Source organism: Lethenteron reissneri, chromosome 41 (genome assembly GCF_015708825.2).
Source record: "Lethenteron reissneri isolate LAM-NWPU_2019-01 chromosome 41, ASM1570882v1, whole genome shotgun sequence".
In the NCBI taxonomy this organism is placed as follows: Eukaryota; Metazoa; Chordata; class Hyperoartia; order Petromyzontiformes; family Petromyzontidae; genus Lethenteron; species Lethenteron reissneri.
This window is the reverse complement of record NC_083819.1, coordinates 12,993,616-13,012,806: the sequence shown is the minus strand read 5'-3', so window position 1 is coordinate 13,012,806 and position 19,191 is coordinate 12,993,616. Positions and strand designations below refer to the sequence as shown.

The window sequence follows — 19,191 nt, the reverse complement described above, 5'->3', positions numbered from 1 at the left end:
CTTCCTGGATTATGCCCCGAGAGACGCTTTGCGCAGTTCTAAGTGGCGAGCCGCACCAATCGTCATCGGCGCGTTGCTCAGCGGTTGCAAAACCGCGCGAGAATTGAAGAATGCCTTTGGCTTTGTCCGGATGGTGGGGCACGGTCTTACGATGGGAAGTAGGTCGGATCGTTACGTGGCCTAACCCAACGATCGATGAGGAATTGTTAACATCGGCCGCAAAGACGTACGTGGGGAGTTGAGCTGATGTTGAACGCGGACGTCGAGAACGGAAGGCGGTGCAGAGCTCCGTGATTGTGCAGGTTGGGGGGGGGTGGGGGGTGTTGGGAGGGAGCGGTCGTGGAAACGGAGGCCGGCCGTCGGGATCGCGCACCCACGATTAACCCGGCTCACGCTTGGACACAGCGCAGACGGCTCGGCCGCAAGAGTATTCAACTCACGGTGACTATTTCAGAATTCATCCAGAATTCGTATGTATTCGACCCTTTATATCCCCTGTTACAATCATATTTTTTGGCATTCACTTAGATGAACCAAAAAAATATGTTTTGACCTCCCAACGAGCGAGCGTGTTAGTATATTATTCTCTGAGAGGTATAAATTAACAAAATAAGGAAACGTGAACACGTCTATCGAATATTAAACGGGCTTGGAATTCATTTTTCAGCATCTATATGTTCAAGCATCTACTTGTGTTGAGCCAAAGTTGCTGAAATGATGGACTGCCGGAAGGTCTTGTGGCTGATGGGATGTGTACAATTATTTGTATTTTATACGTGGAGGGACAGATATGGGAAGGAGTCGTACTGTCCGCTTGTGTATTTTGTTAGTAATTGACCACCATCCAGTCAAGCTGATGACCAGACATCAGAAAACGCATATGAAGCTCCTGCGTTATTCTGCTGCGGAGAAGCCACGCTTCCACTTGAAGATGTGTGCATGCAGTCAGACGACTCTCTGGTGGAAATCTCAGCTCAGATTTCACAAAGTGCAGGAACGTATCTCAACTCGGCAGCTTTATCATCTTCGCCACCACCATAACCACCACCCTGCCCAGGGTGGCTGCTGGGTGACGGCACCCAGACCGTGATAGTTTCCCTCTCGCAAAGGGGCGTTCCTCAGAGCCGTGTCGCGGATATATCGTGGGGCGAGCGAAGCGTCTGCATCTACCGTACGACGAGTCGGTGTGGCCGACCGACAAGTGTCAGGGGAGAGTCGTGTGGGTGTGTGGGGGACCTCTGATGCGCTATATTTTCCCCAAGACACATCTTTGAAGATGCAGAGCGGCACGAAAATTGCCGGTTGTTTTGTCCCTTGTCGTTTTTTTTTAAGTGGGGGGAACACTGTTTGACACTGCCCATCGTAGAAAGGAATGGCGTAATTTTTATGCAGCTGTTCGGGCACAATGCAGTGCGCGGTGCTCTGGTGGGAGGGATGCGCCCGTAACCTTCGCGGCAATGTCATTTCGGCGGAGAGCTTGGCAACTGATATGATTATAAACTGATATGAAGTTTAAACTAGATTCTGACAGTGCCGCGTTTCGTAACCTTTGTAGGAGTGTAGCAAAGAGTACTTTATTAAGCAATGGCGCGCTCAGTGTGGTGGGATTTTACGGGGCGGGGGGTGCATGGGACTCGAGAAACATTTGCTTCTGTGAGTAAATATATGCTGGGCTGTAGAGGCTCCGTTTAATGTTGCTAACGAAGTGGAGCGCTCTGCCCGTGTGCTTTATGGTACAATTGCACGCGGTGATGTCAATAAAGACTTACATCTCAGATGACAGGAGTTGGGCACAGTTAGACATGTGTGAAATTTCAATTCCCAAAGTATTGGAGGATAAAAAGAACTGACCTTTGTCGTACTTAAGAAGCATTAAAGGTGCGTGCAGTGTGCCTGCTGGAAAAAAAACACGTGGCGGATAGAAACACGGATGTTTGGACACAGCTGACAATATCGGTTTTGTCATCTTAGTTGAGCGTTCCTTCTCTGTAATGCGGCGAGGAGGCTCAGCGGTGTAGAGCAAGCGGCTCGCTATCGGAAAGTTTCGAGTTTCAAATCCACATTTGGGGTTTATTTAGCCCATCATCCATGCAGGGTTGATAAAATAGAGAAAACACTTTGTCGGGAGCAGTTTGTCCAATTAATATTCACCCCCCCCTATAGGAATGTGGAAGTTGCATCACTAGCTCAAGGCTGTAAACAGCACCAAAACGATTTAATGTTAGTTACGAAAACCCACGTGAAGACAACGTTATGGGTCTGGAGTACCAAAACTATGACCATGAGAAGAAAACAAGGAAGGAAATAATTGACCAAAGCTGCTTTGAGAGAGAATGTTTTGGGCCTGACACGCAGGCTCAAAAGTTTGCAAGCTCCGAGCCCAAGACCACCTCTCCCAGCGCTCCCACCCCCATTGTGTCTTCTCATAACGTCACAAACTACACGAGGATTGTTTTCCCTCGCCATCATCCAGCACCGGAATGTGGAGTTGATAACGTTACGATTCTTAATGGTGGAGAGGTTCTCTTCCCATCAGAGGATTCCAGAATCCTGGCCCATGAGAAATATACCAACGTCACTGTATAACATTTAATGTGTCGCATTACATTTTCATCCGGCATGCCCGACAAAAAAAAAATCGACGATAACTTATTTTGCTAAACATCCTGCAGTTTAAGTTGCACCCTGCGGCTGCATATCATGAATTCATTAAGAAGTCGTGCCTTTGCATGATATCGCGGTGACTATTATACATTTATCTTTTATAGTTTAAATATGCACGTTGTGTTTGTTTGGCACCTTCTAAGAAGATGGTTTATGGCGTTAATTGCATAATAATTACTCACGAGCGTGGAGATAAAATCTCACTTTGTTGGTGGAGGCCCCCACGCTCAAAGACGGCTTAGAGTCTCCACGGAGGCCGCGTCGTATGTCATTGGGATGGAGAGAATGCTTGTACCGCTCTTATCAGTGGCACGTGACGGCTACTGCAAGATGTGACCATGTCCGTCCAGTGCTTGCCGAGCTGTATTGACTTCCGGTTGCCGAACGAATGCATTGTGAGGTCGCACTCATTACACACAAAGTGCTCGCCACAATGAACCACGATACCTCGCTGATCTCGACAAGGAGCATAAGCCATCACGCGAACTCCGGTGATCATCCTCACAGCGGCTTTTGGCTCGTCGATGAACAAAGACGGTCACCGCATCGCGCTCTTTCAGATCTGCTTCTGCAGCCGTCTGGAACGCTCTCTTCCTACCGATATTAGGAAGCCACTTGAGCTATGCACTTTTAAATCATCATCTAGATTGAAAACTCGCTTTTTTTTTTTACTTCGTTTGAGTTTAAGTATTTGTCCTTCCGGCTTAGCACGGTTGGCTAAATGAAACAGGTGGACTTCTCCACAAATCTGGCTGTCGCCTGATGAAGCTAGTTGTAATTACTGGCGAAACGTCGTACTCGGATTGTAAATGTTGTGGCTTGGCTCTCCAACACACCGGTGTGCTGTACTAGTGACAAATTGGCCACGTTCTGCTTACGTGACAACCCTTACTAGTTGGCTGTGTCGGGTGGTGTCGGGTTTTAACGACACATTTATATATTTACGCGATCTAACCCAAAAAGCTTCTATTATGAGTGCGAAAGAAGTTCAACATACATACATCACGACGCCGCCTCGCCGCACATTAATTAAGCTAAGCCTCGCGCTTTCCCCCGCCGCTTTGTTTACGCGTGGTGTGTGCCACTCGATGGTTGCAGCAGCTCAGGCCGCACGCACGGGCGTGCGGCCTTGCCAGGATGCATTGGAAAGTGCTGCCAACTCTTTCTGTTTAAATGGGTTTGTAATTTAGTGCCGCTTACTCTGGAAAAATATTTAGTATTTTAAAGCGCTCTTAGTGCATCCAACCAGTTACAATAGCTAATTGAGATGCAGGACCAAAGCGATAAAAGAACAAGAATGATTGCATATTGGTTTATGATAAATTGTGTTTAAAGTTATTTATGCCCTTATTTGTTCATTAAATTCAAAGCAGCTTAGGATAAATATGTTTAAAGCTAAAAGCTTGAAGCTCGGTGAGGACTATGGTACGAAACATTGTGTTTCCCGGGAGTATATGAACCACCAATTGCCCGTGGTATAATCTGTTGTGTTATAAGTGATGTGCCCTTTACAAAAACACATGGGACATTTGAATCGTATCATAAATCACACGACAGGTCCTGGCGGCCCCTGCTATCGCAGACCTACTCTTCTGTGCACATTGCTTTTTTTTACTTAATCACTGAATATTCTGCAACTCGACCTTACAAGGCCGATAAAGTTGAGTTCCTCTCCGGTAAAATTCCCACGTTCGCTCCTGCGACAGATGCCGTGCCATCGTGCAGTAAAAGTTGCTCGCATTCGGGAGGTCGTGGGTTCACGTCCTCGTTTGGGGGGGGGGGGGGAGCACCGCTTTGTGATGGAAGTCAGCGGTGGTTGTCCTCTGGAGAGACTCGCCCTTGCCATAGGGATGTGGATTTTTTTCTCCCCATTCACTTGCCCTCAGGACTGTAAATGGAAGATGAGCACCAGCGCCTTGCTGCATATTGAGCATCAAATCACTTTGCGAGTGTTTTCAGCTGACGCTGCTGCTGCGCTAGGCCATGCCGTGCGGACGGTTACAGGCCACTCAGGTTTGCGTAGGTCAGACACCCACCTGCATGCCGAAGAGGTGGTCTCTAGAAGGCAGTGCAGCGAATGGTTCTCAGACATATCTGTGCGGACCTTTGATTATGCCAATTGTTGTATTTGGGACCCAAAAATAACTTGACGGATTGGCCACGTATCCGAGCGGGAGCCCCCAGGCGTAACAAAGAATGATGATTATTGCTGGCATTCACGCGCTGTTAAACCGAACAGCAGCAGCAGCAGCTGTGGCAAGGAGAGTCAAACAGCGCGGACACGGCACCTCCCAACGCCAGCCACGTTGTGGTCTTGCAGCTTGGGTGTCACGGTCGCGCTCTTGTCACTCGGTGTGATGATCATAACTTCATGCGTCTGTGATGTTTACACCGTCATCTCGATTGGACGTTCTTCTGCAATACATCACACTGCATGGATCCAACATCCATGAAACAGAAATGATAAAAAGGCAAAGTGTGTGGGAGATGCTTTATTATCAGTGGTTTTTCTTTGCAAAGACCGAAATACGTAAATTCTTGTTTTGGCATTATTTTGTAAACCCTGCTTCAATTCTCAATCTTTGCTGTCTCTCTCTTTTCCTCCTCCTCCTTGTGCTCAATCCACGCTGTCGCTCTCTCTCTCTTCTCGCCCACCCCCTTCACTGGAACAAACATCCCCCTCCACATTAAGTGGTCACCTTCGCTCACGAGCCTCTGCTCCTCACCCAAAACTCACTTCTTGTTCTCTTGCTCACCTCCACGACCCTTAATCCTCATAACCACCACCACCGTTACTGTTCCATCTTCATATTCTCATTACATGGCTATCACTCATTCCCCACTCATTCAACCCGTTCATCATCATTTACCGTCATCAATTTCGCTTTCACCAAACTCACGCATCACAGATTGGCCACCCATTGCTTCCTCTCATCTATTTCATTCACCTCACCTCCACTGTCACGTTCACACGCATCGTACCCTCCTTAATTATCTGTAAAGCACCTTGATTCAGGCGCAATATAAATTACATTAAGATAAGATAAACTCTGATTAATCACAACGTTTGGAACCTTTGGGCCTCTGCTCAGCCGCTGTGTTTATATATTTTTATATCGATTAAGAAACTCACATTTGTCAATGACACCGTAGTCAAAGAAAGCTAGTCGTTGCCTATTTTATTTATGATGCCACACTGTCATTGAGGAATGTGTTCAGTTGTTATTCTACCCGACTGTTTGCACCACTGTCAGTAGCAGCATTACCAAATAACTGATTTGTACACGAACTGTTTATGCTTTGTGTGTACATCCATTACTTGCCTTTATCCCGTCCTAGGACGGAAGCTGTAATATTTACTAAAAAATTGAGCAGAGTATAATTGTATCCTGTGTAAATTTAATGGCAGTGAATCTTGCACAAAAGTACATGATCAAACACTTGACAGCATTTCACTGTAGCACCGTATTAATGGCAGTGAATCTGGCACAAAACGAAGTCATCAAACACCTCACTGCAGTTCACTGTAGCACTGTATATAACTGACCTTCAATTTGTTTAAAGTCACTGTCTATTTTACTATAATGTAGAAGCATAAATTAGACTTACCTTTTGTGTCAAGTGCTGAAGAAATAAATAAGACACCAAATCCACTTTGTTGCTACGTATAATTATTTATTAGATTCACTTTCAATAAAGAAACGTGAAACTTGAAGCGAATTTGCATTTTTTTATTTCCGCTCGACCTGCGCGAGTGTAAAAATCCACCCACTCATGAATATTCATGACAGGGGGGTGCGGAATGTGGAGTGACGTCACGCGCGTTACACACAAACATACATTCTTGGCTCGTAGTAGTAATTATCTAAAATGGTTCAAACTGGTGACTGCCTTACGATTGCTGTAACCATGGCCGATACCTGGGTCTTTTGTTGTGATGGGCCGTGACAGACGAGTCACGTGGCACGGCGATGCCGAGTCACATGACCGTCAGCGTGCATCGATAATCCCAGGAATTACCACTTAATTTACTTCACCACCGCTAGTCATGAGAGTGTTATGCAAAAAAGAATAACTTGCAATGTTTCATACTCTTTGGGTCTTTCGGTAAATTCACGTAGATAGAAAAGTAATTAAAAATTGCGACGTTTCGGTTGCAACACAAGCAATCGTCTTCAGGTGAAAAAATACAGCAGGAGAACTGCTGAGGCAGGAGAAATATAGCGGGAGAGCTGCTGCAGCAGGAGGTTATAGAGGTTTGAGATGGGTGCAACCCAAGGGTAAGTGGGCGGGGCTAGAGATGGAATTTGCATGTAAGTGTAAGATCGGAGAGCCTGATAACCTCACGACTTCGGTGCTGAAGAGGCGGCAATTGTATTGCTAGAGATTAGCATGTCAATCTGTAATTTGCATGTAAATGTCAAATGTTTCGTGGCCCGCAAATGCCTCATGTGGGCAGCTGAATGATAGATTTCACACTAAGCGTTGCTTTTTCTTCTGTTGTTACAGGCGGCTTGCCGAACATTTGAGGTGCGATCACTCCAATTCAGAGGTGAGCTGCTCTCTCTCTCTCTGTGTGCCACTGTCTGCGATGTTCTCTCTCTGATGCCCAGGTGCTTGTTTGAGTGGCCCCACGCCCATCCTGGTTTCTTATGACCGACCATGTCCCGTCTTAGCAGCCTGTAAGTTGCCATTGGCTGCAAAAACCCGAGCGAACTGGAACACGTTCCTTCGGAGTGGGCAGGTAGGAACTTGGTTGGACAGCACATTCGTGCACGACAGACAAATATGCACGACAGATAGACAAATAATCCCTGGTGGGCAGTGTGGAACCTGTTGTTCCTACCTGTGTACAAGATCACGTGACTTGAGGTAGCCAGGCAGCCAGCCAGGTAGCCAGCCCCCTTAATTATCGGCCCCTCCCCCTTGCTTAGGCCCCTCCACTTACCCCCCCTCCCTTAGGCCCCTCCCCTGACCCCCCTCCCTCAGGCCCCTCCGCTGACCCCCCTCCCTTAGGCCCCTCTCCTGACTCCCCCCTTCCTTAGGCCCCTCCCCCGACCCTCCTCCCTTAGGCACTTCCCCTCTCCGTACCCGGCAGTAGGTCTCCACCAATCAAAGAGCTATTTATATTATATATATATGCACGACAGACAGTCAGACAGACAAAAAATCCCTGGTGGGCAGTGTGGAACATATTGTTCCTCCCTGTATAAACTAAACAATACAAAAACTCTTTGACATTTTTATTTTTACCAGTTAAGGTTCACTGAGCTATGTAGCTCTTTTTCAGAAGCGACCTGGCTACAAATGATAGCTCAATGAAGTGGCTTATCGTGTGGACATGTATAGCAGCCAAATACTGTCAATGCGTGTCTCTAAATGTGGAGGGGAAAAGCGGAGAAAAATCCACACGACCATGGGGAGAGAAACATGCAAACTCCAAATATACAGCAGGCGTCAGGGTCGGGATCGAACCCACAACCTCCTGCATACCAGGCGAGGTAGTTAACATCTCACGACAGATCATTCATAGCCGGGGTGGAGCACTCAGTTTCTTTCTCACTGCCCCGGATAGAATTCAGAATGAAGCAGCCAGGGTGACTGACAATCCAGCACTCGATAATTCGCTTCATTCACTCTCCCACCGGCTGTTAGTCGCCTCCCTATCACTCTTCTATCGCTACTACTGCCGTGGTTACTGTTCCCATGAACTTTGCTCATCGATTCTCCCACCCATTCCGGGGACTCTGTCTACAAGACTGGCTGTTTTGTCTAATACACACCCACTCAATCGCCCTCTCACTCACCGACTCACTCACCTACTCATTCGCCCACTCACTCACCCACTCATTCACTCACTCACCCACCCACTCAATCACCCACCCACTCACCCACCGACTCACCCACTCACTCACTCACCCACTCACTCACTCACTCCCCCACTCACTCACTCACCCACTCACTCACTCACCCACTCACTCACTCACTCACCCACTCACTCACCCACTTACTCACCCACTCACTCACCCACTCACTCACCCACTCACTCACCCACTCATTTGCCCCGCTGCAGGTCACAACACGTCTCTTTCTGCTTCTTCCCTCGCGCTGCTGCACTTGGCATTCCCTCCTCCCATCATCGTCGCTCTTCCCAAGTTGTTATAAAAACTTTGCTCATTTCAAAGACTTTATTTTTATATTTTGAAAGCCTGACAGTGTGGTGTGTTGCGTGTACCACGGATAGCGAGCATTGCTACCAGTTAAACGGTCCGTTCTATTGTAATGCTTGTTTTCGTAACGCAAATTGATGTAACTTTATGAATGTATCAGGGAACACAACGCGGATGTGAATTGGATATATAACGCGAATAAGTGAACATAACTACGTCACGCGAGTAGGAATAAGCGGTCGTACGGCTGCCTCGGCGTAGCGTCGTACAAGGCATTGGGATGCTGCTGGATACCTCAAGATGCTACCCACGCGTCTCAGTCTGTGTTCAGCCTGCGTACGCATCTCACGTGTTATTGTGGACTGTGCTATACCCTATATTAGTTGTCTTGCCTTGCATACAACTTTGTTAAATGTATCTAAAATGAGTGGCTTCGCGACTAACACTGGAGCACGCATTTTTTAAAACAAATTTTCATGCTTTAAAAAAAAATCATTATCTAACTTAAACAAGGTCATTATAAAAGAAGACGTAAAAATCAAAATGACATCACTAATTATCATGAAAAAGGTCAGCCATGTTGGTGTTTTTAAAACCTCCTACCTTCCATTGGATCGATGGTTGTTATTGTAACATGATATTTCCATAACGTCGTGTTCTTCAGGAACACAACTACCACCGCGTTATAGGAGAACAAACTGCTTATATTTGCGATGGGTTTACGCTGAGAAAGCACACGTGTGTTAACTGTTATAATGTTGCTGGCTGCTTTGACGCTTTAGGCATTGGGCCTGTGCTCAGCAGCAGTTGAAAAAAATATATCTATATAAATATATATAAGTTATTGGCATTGAGTATTTCCTTGGGTGTGATACGCTATTGATAAATATATTAGTGAGTAAATGTTGTCATTCAACATTCAGTAATTACAGTTTAAAAAATTACATATAGCGCACAAAATGTATGAATTTAATTCTAGACGTCTTTGCAAAACGAGACGTCAAAATCTCGAGGAATTATTTTTTTTACAGGTGAAATATTTTGATAAATAGAATAAATACAAGATGCCGTTTAGTGGCCACTCGTAACAGGGGCCTGCTGGGACGTACATTTCCGTATTCATGAATTAAAATGCAAATTGGCATGTCATTGTTCCTATTTCTATTGTCAGTAAAATATTGTTCAGTATTTTAGCGTTTGATTTTTTTAACACTTTCTCCTGAGTATTTTTATTATAATGGGCATTGTCTGGCACGGAGCACGTCGAGCGGCCATTGTGTAAATTGCCTTCCATGGGAGGTCAAAGCGCCCAGTGAAATGTCTCGGTGCATCAGGTCAACGGCAGTGACTCAAAACGAGTTTTCTGTTCCGAAAGTAAACCGCCAACGATGCATCATTCCCACTGAGGTGCCACGACACTCGCCGTTCCCACGTTCACCTCGAAAACTAGCAACGCGGCCGGCCGACTTGGCACGAGAGCAAGCGGCTCTCACATCGGAAAGTTTTTTGCGAGTTGAAGTCGTGGTCCGGTGTTGACTCGGCCCATCGTATACCCACCGGCGTGGGGGAAAATTTGTAGCACTTTTGTGGGGAAGTCATCATTGGTTTCCCAGGCAACGGTCACGTCCCTGTTATAGAAATGTGGAATTTCCGCCACTGGCTCAGGGCTGTAAACCAGAGATGAGCACAGGTGCCCCAATGCTCATTTGAGCCGGAAATCATTAAGTTACCATGAGCTAACATGAGTTAACGCGTAATCGTGTTGAGCTGAGGCTCAGGAGCTCGTTGGTTAATTCCTCACAGTCAGGATGTCTGCATTACCCATCCCTAACAATGCCGTTTCTGCCCCGAGTACAAAACGGTATTGAGCAAGACGAAGCGAAGGGGACCTTAATAGCTTTGAAATTGCCTTGCTGAGCCTGGTTATAGGATCGGTTAAAAAGTGTTGAAGGCATCACCTTGGGGACGCACACTTTAAGCAGAGCCTCGCTCGCAGCAGGAGCAAACGGACCGAAGCCTTGGCTGGAGAAGGCGGAGCCCTGGACGCCGTGAGCTACCCGGGGTAGCCCCCGGAGTGGCCTCCGGGGTAACCCCCCAGGTTAGCCTCCTCAGGGTTTCTGGGCAGACAAACAGAATGTGTCATGCTCGGCGTACCTTCTACACACGCTCACATCAGGTGGTGGTTCCTGTAGCGTTTATATAATAATAATAATGATTTCAAAAATTGCACCAGTCAATTATTGTTAATTTCAAGTGAACTGTAAATTAAACTTTTTATTTTACCAGGCAAGGCCAACTGAACGACTGTAGCTCTTTTTCAGAAGCGACCTGGCCACAAATGATAGCTCAACGAAGTGGCTTATCACGTGGAAATGTATAGCAGCCAAATCCTCTAAACGCATGTTTCTAAATGTGGAGGGAATAACCGGAGGACCCGGAGAGAAATCCACGTGACCACGGGGAGAGATTGCAAGCTCCAAATATACAGCAGCAGGCAGCAGGGTCGGGACCGAACACACGACCTCCTGTGTACCCGGCGAGGTCGTTAACAATCTTCGCCACCGTGGCGCGCACCATATTCCATCCGATGGGCAATTTAAAAAAGTTCCACAGTGAAAACTGAGCTCACATAGTAGACGTGGGAAAGAAAATAACCGGGCAAGTAGTGCTGCGGCGGCCAGTCAGAGGGACGGCTTTTTCATCACGGAAGCTTTTGAAGCGTGGCTATTGTCACGCCATCAGATTTAGAAATTGCATCCATTTCCATCCACCTTCATTTAGAGTGGCCGGTCACACTTGCCAGAGATTGTCCGCCATGCAGCAGCCCGACAGAAATCAAGTGCCATTATGCCGCGAGAGACGGCGGCAGCAGCAGCTGTGCACCGTCGTGTGTTAGAAGCAACGATGAACCGTATCGGTGCACTGCACTGTGCGCGAGTGTGTAGGTGAAGAGTAGTTTTGGGTACGATTCGTGTGCGGCCGTTCGTTTGCCGCTTGTGCCTGGACACGCGTGCCAATGAAATGGTCCACTTGAAGGGATTTTCGCAGGTAAAATATTTGGGAAACAACAAAAAATTATATTCGTGGTTCTTTCGGTAAAGTCACGTAGAACAAAAGAACCAAGAATATGAATCCCTGCAGTCACGAAAGCTTTAAATTGAAACAAAAAATCGGGCTACTGTGATTATAATTGTTTTCAAACCCAACGTGTTTGCCAACTGTTGAGTGTTGGCTTTAATTTTTTTAAGTCAATACCCAATGATTTGAGGATTTGATCCAACAAAAGCTGCTGCCGCCAGGTGGGACGTACTTGCAGCACGGGGGAGGTCTGATTGCCGTGACCGGCATCAGCACGGTCTCCATGAGTTCGGAGGCCAAGGGATGTTAGGATGAGACAGTCAGGGCAGATATATGGGTCTCTGTACGAGTCTGTGGTTCTCTGTGTGAGTCTGTGGGTCTCTGTCTCAGTCTGTGGGTTTCTGTGCAAGTCTGGGTCTCTAAGTCTGTGGGTCTCTGTGTGAGTCTGTGGGTCTCTGTGTGAGACTATAGGTCTATCGGTCTCTGTACGAGCCTTAAGAGCAGATTTTGTGATGAGGCTGCCATGGCAGATCCTGGAGGTTTGCTGCGCTTCTCCTGTGCAGCGTCTGTGGGCTTTGGCGCAGGGTGGAGGGGAGCGTTGGCAGCGATGTGTGGTGGTGGTGGCTTCAATGGCTTTGGCCACGATGCCGCTTTGGTGTTGATAGTCACTTGCGGCCGGTGTTCGCTGTTGCCAGCAACCAAACTCAGGTTGCCAGGTTAATTGAGCTTTGTGCAAACCGATGTAAGGCCACTCCACACCAGAAGTGATGTAGCAAACATAATTATCTCCGAATGTTTTGTGATCGGGTGTTATTCAATATCACCTGATGACTTTTGGGACTTAAAATATGACATCACTTTAGTTGTGATGGAAAAGGAATTACGATCGCATTCTTAGAAGTTTCTTGCCACAGTTTGCGAAAAGTTTGCAATAAACACCGTTCGGATTTCATTGTGCACAACTTTCTTGCATAAGAACATTTATTATTGATGGAGAACACATTGTAATGCTTATAGATTTGAAGCTTTCGTGACTGCAAGGATTCATATTCTTAGGTTTTTTCGGTGAAGTCACGTAGGCAAAACATTAAAATTAATAAAAGTAAAATAAAATAAAAATCACGACGTTTCGGAGGCAACACAAGTCTCCGTCATCAGGTGGGACCGTCACAGCCAGATTTGCTGCATCAAGTGAGGCAATGATTCAAGATGTAATCCCTTAAAAGTAAGTTGAGGGGGAGGAGAGGGGGGGGCTCATCAGAATGTGGTAGCCAATGAATGGAACGTATCGGGAGGGAGGGGGGCGGGGCTCAAAGACGGCACGAAGTGCCAACGTACAACGCATCGGGAGGGGGAGGGGGGGCGGGGCCAAAAGAATGCACGACGTGGTACACGAGAGTCGGCGGCGTGGACGTGGTTGTGCGCAAGCAACTACTGCTGCACACGCCAACGCATTGGACAGAGAGGGGGAGGGGAGGCCAAAAGAGAGTGTGGGGTGCAAGTGTACGTGGACATGTGTGTGTACAAGCACCTGTTGATACACATGATAGAAAAGAATGAAAATGCCCATGTTTATACCAGTGCTGGCTGAACAATGAAGAGAGTACTGTTAAACACTGGGGATGTTAACACTCGGTAAAGTAAAGTAAAATAGTGCCTGTCAGATAAGATGGTCCAAAAATGTGTAATTAAGTCTTTTTTGCGTGGTTGATAACATCTTTCCAATGATTACTAAGTTTGTACCCATCATCACGGTTGAAATTATATCTGTGTTTGTATATCTGTATGGCTTCGTGTACAAACCTTTGATGGTAGCCAGGAGGTTTGCAGAGAACCTTGGTCTCGGAAAATACAATTTCATGAGAGCCCATCGAGTTGTAGCAATGATCGGCAACGACCGAAGAATCAGTTCTGCCGTGTTTCAGATCTGACTTGTGCTCGCGGACACGATCAGAAACATGACGTTTCGTTTCTCCAATGTAGCAATCACCACAAATGCAACTCAATTTGTAGACTCCAGGATACTGTAAGGAACGACATCCTTCACAGATGGAATCAGATCACGGATTTTATGCACTGTACTGAATCGGACTTGGATCTTATGTTTGTTTAGAATTTTGGAGATCTTTTTGGTCACGCCTGCTATGTATGGTAACGTGATAGTTTTGGTCGGAGTTTCATGTGGCTGTTTCTGTGTGGTGGGAGAAACAGCTTGGCGGATAGTGCGGTCAGAGTATCCGTTCATCCTGAGGGCCCGATGTACATGTCTTAATTCACCGGTCAGGTGGTGTTGGTCAGAAATGCCATGGGCTCTGTGGTATAGCGTTTTGATGAGAGAATTCTTTTGAGATGGGTGGTGGTGGGAATCCGGTTTCAAGTAAGAATCTGTGTGGGTGGCTTTCCTGTAGACAGAATGTCCCAAGGATCCGTCAGGCCTTCTCTCAAACAGAATATCCAAGAATGGTAGTTTACCGTCTTTCTCCACTTCCATGGTGAATCTGATGGATGGGTGTCTAGAATTGATGTGGTCCAAGAAGTGGTTCAATGCTGGGAGGCCATGTGGCCAGATGACGAAAGTGTCATCCACATACCTCTTCCACATTGTAATGCTGTTTATCTCGAGGCTTCTTTGATGAATCACAACACTACAGAAGCAATGTATCCCGCATTTCACGTGTGAAGTGTAACACACGGGGCCTGAGCGAGGCTTGCGGGGTTCACGGGGCCCTAAGGATGGGGCCCTACTCACGGGGCCCTGGCACAATAGCCATGTGCCGTGGTGTCGGTGTCGGTGGGAGGGCGCGGGAGTGGTGGTCGCCGCCGTTCCCTCCAGCTGTGTGAGTCCAGCAAAGCGCTGAGAGGCAGCGCCACGCGGGGGTGGGGGGGGCCTTCCTGCCCCGCCGTGTACACGTGGGGATGATACATTAATCGCATGTCCAGTGGTCACCGACACGCTCCGTCTGAGGAACAAATGAGCACTGTCCCTGAGGCGGGGGGGGGGGGGGGGTACCGCTGCATTGCCATAGCGACACCGCAGTGGCAGCGCCAGACCGGCACGGCTCCGCCCATCATCCCCCCGAGGTCGTTAAAATGAGTACTAATTTATGGGGAGGTCAAAAGTGGGTTGTCCTGTGGGATGGACTTGCCTCAGCCATAGGAATGTGGGATTCCCACTGTTGTAAAGGGGAGATGATTCCCCCGACTCGATGCTCATTTAAGCGATGAAGCTTCTATAAAGTCACGTAGACAATAAAATCAAATAATAATATAATACGACGTTTCAGTTGCAACACAAGCAACCATCATCAGGTAAGAATGAATGATGAAACACAGACACGGAAACAACACAGGCAGACACACATGCAGAGAGAGGCACATACAAAGACACACCGAGCGATACAGACACCAAGACAAGAGAGGACTGGGGATGTGGGACCAGGGACAAGGAGGGAGCAGTGTGGAATTCCGGACCAGAGTGGCCGGAGGAGAGACAATGGTTTAGAGCAAGAAAATCGAAAGTTCGAGAAAGTTAATTTAGTCAAACTAAGAAGTGTGATGCAATGCAACACAAACCATTGTCTCTCCTCCGGCCACTGGTCCAGAATTCCACACTGCTCCCCTCGTCTGTCTGCTGGTCCCCTCGTTTTGGTCTGCCTCCGCAGACCTCTCTCTGCCCCGGCCCCTCCCCCCCCTTTCTCTATTTAAGGCCTCGGCACAGAGTCGTTGTCCTTCTGTTTGTCTTGGTGAGTGTCTCGCTCGGTGTGTCTTTGTGTGTGCCTCTCTCTGCATGTGTCTGCCTGTGCTGTTCCCGAGTCTGTGTTTCATCATTCATTCTTACCTGATAATGGCTGCTTGTGTTGCAACTGAAACATCGTATTCTATTATTATTTTATTTTCTACGCGACTTTACCGAAAGAACCAAAGAGTAATTCCTGCAGTCACGAAAGCTGCAAATCTAGTTTGAAGCTTATATATTAACTCTGGGTGAACTGTTACGTCTTGACAGTGCTGTTTGTTGCTGAACAAATTGATGTTTTTTGGCCTTTGGGCCTCTGCTCGGCAACCATGGAGAAAAAAAGTCCTCTGGTCTGCCAGAACAGCGATGAATCGCTTCAAGAGATGTGCAACGAGTCAGGACCTTGGAATTGCAGTTGCTCAGCATTGACGAATTGATTTAAATACAAACGCTTATTAGATTTAATTGACAATTTACTGATTGATTGATGGTGCATTTAAAGAAACGAATGCTGAATTAATTGCAGTCATGTTTGTTTATTGGTTTTGTGCGCACAAATAACGTGAGGTTTATCTTTATTTTTGTTGTACGCGTGGAAACTGCTGACGACGATGGTGTTTGCAATTCCATTGCCGTCTCAAAATTGACGCAACTTGAGCCCTGCCGTACGCAAGTCATAAGCAATGTTAATCACGCGTGAAGCTGACATCGGTAACATGACTGTGGTAATTGACTTGGGCAATGGGCCCAACTGCACAAGTTGAAATTTTGTCTTTGAGCATTGCACAAGTTGCACAGAGCACAAGGAGGAGGGGTTTATTGTCATGAACCCAAGACTCTCGCCCGTCGGTCATCCTTTACAGTGTCCGTGCAGCAGCATCTGTTGCCTCCCGAGATGATCCAGATCAGTTCCTTCCGGTGGGACCTGCCGCGAAGCCGCTCATCGTGTATAACGCTCGTGGCCCGTCGGGATGATGCTCGCGGTCGCCACGGCACGCTGACGGTCAACACGGCACGCTCGTGGGGGCCACGGCGCGCTCACGGTCAACACGGCACGCTCACGGGGGCCACAGCACGCTTGTGCGGCGGCTGTGCTCTCGGGCCGCGCGCCGACGACGGCGCCGCACGTCCGCGCTGCCGTTTGTCGCGACACCGCGGACGGCGCGTTGTGCTCCGATGACGAAACGGCAATTGATTTCCCGCGCCGGCGCTCTTGTCGCACGACGGTGCAGCGTTACCAACGCCGTGCACACAGATCCAGTAGGTTTCTGGCGATTGCGCTCGGTGTGCACGTAGACGCCACGTTGGCGGTGTTTTCTCTTGGACATGTTTGTGTGGTCGCGGTACCCATGGTTGATTTGTTTGTGCTGATTTCTGTCTACTTTGTGATTTCTGTTGTATATTTTGTCTTCATGACCTAGGTTTCTCTTGTGAACGAGACTGTGATCCTCCTAAACCTGAGTCCTGGGATGGTTTTACAAATTTAAACTTGGAACTTATAAGCTGAATTTTGGTTGTTGTTGGGTTGGCGTTGGAGCAGGCTTGGCGTGTGTAAGTCGAGGCGCTGCTACTTAGATGATGAACCTCAGGCAAACGGAGTGGGGAGAGGAGCTGAGGGGGGCTTAGTTGTGTGCGGTGGGGAGCTATTACCTCCGTATTTAGAAACATGCATTGAGATTATTTTTGCTGCTATAAATGTTCATATGATGGGCCACTTTGTTGAGCTATCATGTGTGGCCCGGTCAAGTCTGAAAAATAAGTTAATACCTCAGTGGACCTTTGATAGGATAGGGATGGTTTAGTTTGCATGTGTTTGAGTGATTTGTTTACCTTTCTTGGACTTTGCCCTATCGTGTGTTGTACTGTTTGTTGTAACGTTCTTACTGGACATCTGTGAAAAAGAGCCTTATAGCTCATCGGATTCCTCCAGGATGACTACATATTCAGATTCTGATTCTGACCTCTGCCTTAGCTACATCTCTTGCCTTGACTCCGTTGCTGGGCACAGCCCAGAGGCCCAGTGGCCAAGCAGCAAACGGCACTGTCAGTCACCATAGATGAGGAGCGTTAACAAGTGTCTTGAATTGTCAGCAAGGTTATTGTGAGAACTTGGGGAATTAGAGACGATGAGAGGACATTCTAAAGTGGAGCAGTGCGAGGGGAGAAGCAGAAAGAGAAGTGTAGTGACTTGCAGTGTGGTGGGTGGGTGGGTAGGTGCATGGGTGAGTGTGTGTGGGTGAGTGTGTGTAGGAAAAAACAACCCCCTACCTCCTCGTGGTGCCGGACGGCAACGTTGTGGTGGGCAGTGCCATGGGGGGAGGGCCAATTTAGATTGACCTTTCCCTTTCATGGTGTATGTAACCACCACAGCGGCCAAATGGGGGCTCTGGATGGGTGCGAGGGGCTGGTAACCCCTCCACCTTCAATTTAACTACCACTAAACTATGAGGTAAAACATTTATTAAGCTTGTGCCGGAGGCCCTGGGGGGACAGGCCTTCATGACTTCTCCTGGCCAAACCCCATTTGGCGGAGCCAGGAGACTGAATACCCTCGGGGCTCCTCCAGAAACAACAAAAAGCCACTACGGATGGCCACGTGGAATGTTCGAACACTCCCTGCGGAGGAGAGGCTGCCACTCCTCTGTCGGGAGCTGGACCGGTACCGCCTGGATCTCTGTGGTATTCAGGCGGTCCGGTGGACAGGTTCTGGCTCCTGCCACCTTGAGGGGTGGACTGTTCTCTATTCGGGGCAGGAGACTGCCAAACAACAGGCAGTGGCTGTTCTTCTGAACGTGGGAACGTGGCAGTGAGGTGTGGGAAGCTGTAAGCCCCAGGCTACTTTGGGCTCGTCTTCCCATCAACCAGAGGCGAGGAGTGGTGGCCGTGGTTACTTATGCCCCCACCGAAGACGAACGTTCATTAAGGAACTTCATGATGGTAAAACTACGTGGCCGGGAGTCGGAACCATTCCCTGTTCACTTTGGGGTGCGACAGGGATGTCCTCTGGCTCCCACATTATTTAACATCTATTTCGACCACGTAGTTCGTGAAGCCTTCAATAGCTGTACCGGAGGAATTTCCATCTGGTACAGATACAATGGGAGGCTGATCGATGCCCGGGTGTGGTCAAGGGATGGCTCCCTATTGCTCAACCATGTTATGTATGCCGATGATCTGGCAATTGCTGCTCACTCAGAGGAGGAGTTGTAGGCGCTGCTGCTGAACCTGGAGCTTGCCGCTAAGAGTTTGGGACTTACCATCAGCCCCAACAAAACTAAACACCTGCCTGGGTATTTTGTACCATCAGACACTCCACCCCCACAACTCCTAATTGGTGATGGGGCAGTTGTGGAGAGAGTGGAGAGTTTCCCATACCTGGGCAGTGTGCTCATGACCGGCTCCGGATGACAGCAGCGGTCTCACTCCGAATCAGTCGAGTGGCATTATCTTTTCATCAGTTGTGTAACGCTGTGTGGAAGCTACCTGGTCTGTCGCTCCGCACGAAGCTTCAGGTCTTCTCGGCCACGGTCATTCCCTCCCTTC

The 19,191-nt window shown here is 48.0% G+C and overlaps 1 protein-coding gene across 2 annotated transcripts in view; it reads left to right on the top strand.

Annotated features, from left to right (window-relative positions):
* LOC133352724 (alpha-(1,6)-fucosyltransferase-like) overlaps window positions 1–19,191 on the top strand; it is a 108,353-nt gene that overhangs the window by 10,708 nt on the left and 78,454 nt on the right. For both annotated transcript variants that reach the window (XM_061568550.1, XM_061568553.1), the window contains one exon: window positions 7,174–7,216. The gene's annotated coding sequence lies outside the window, so the exon portion shown is untranslated. Of the gene's footprint in view, window positions 1–7,173; window positions 7,217–19,191 lie in introns of those variants that run through there.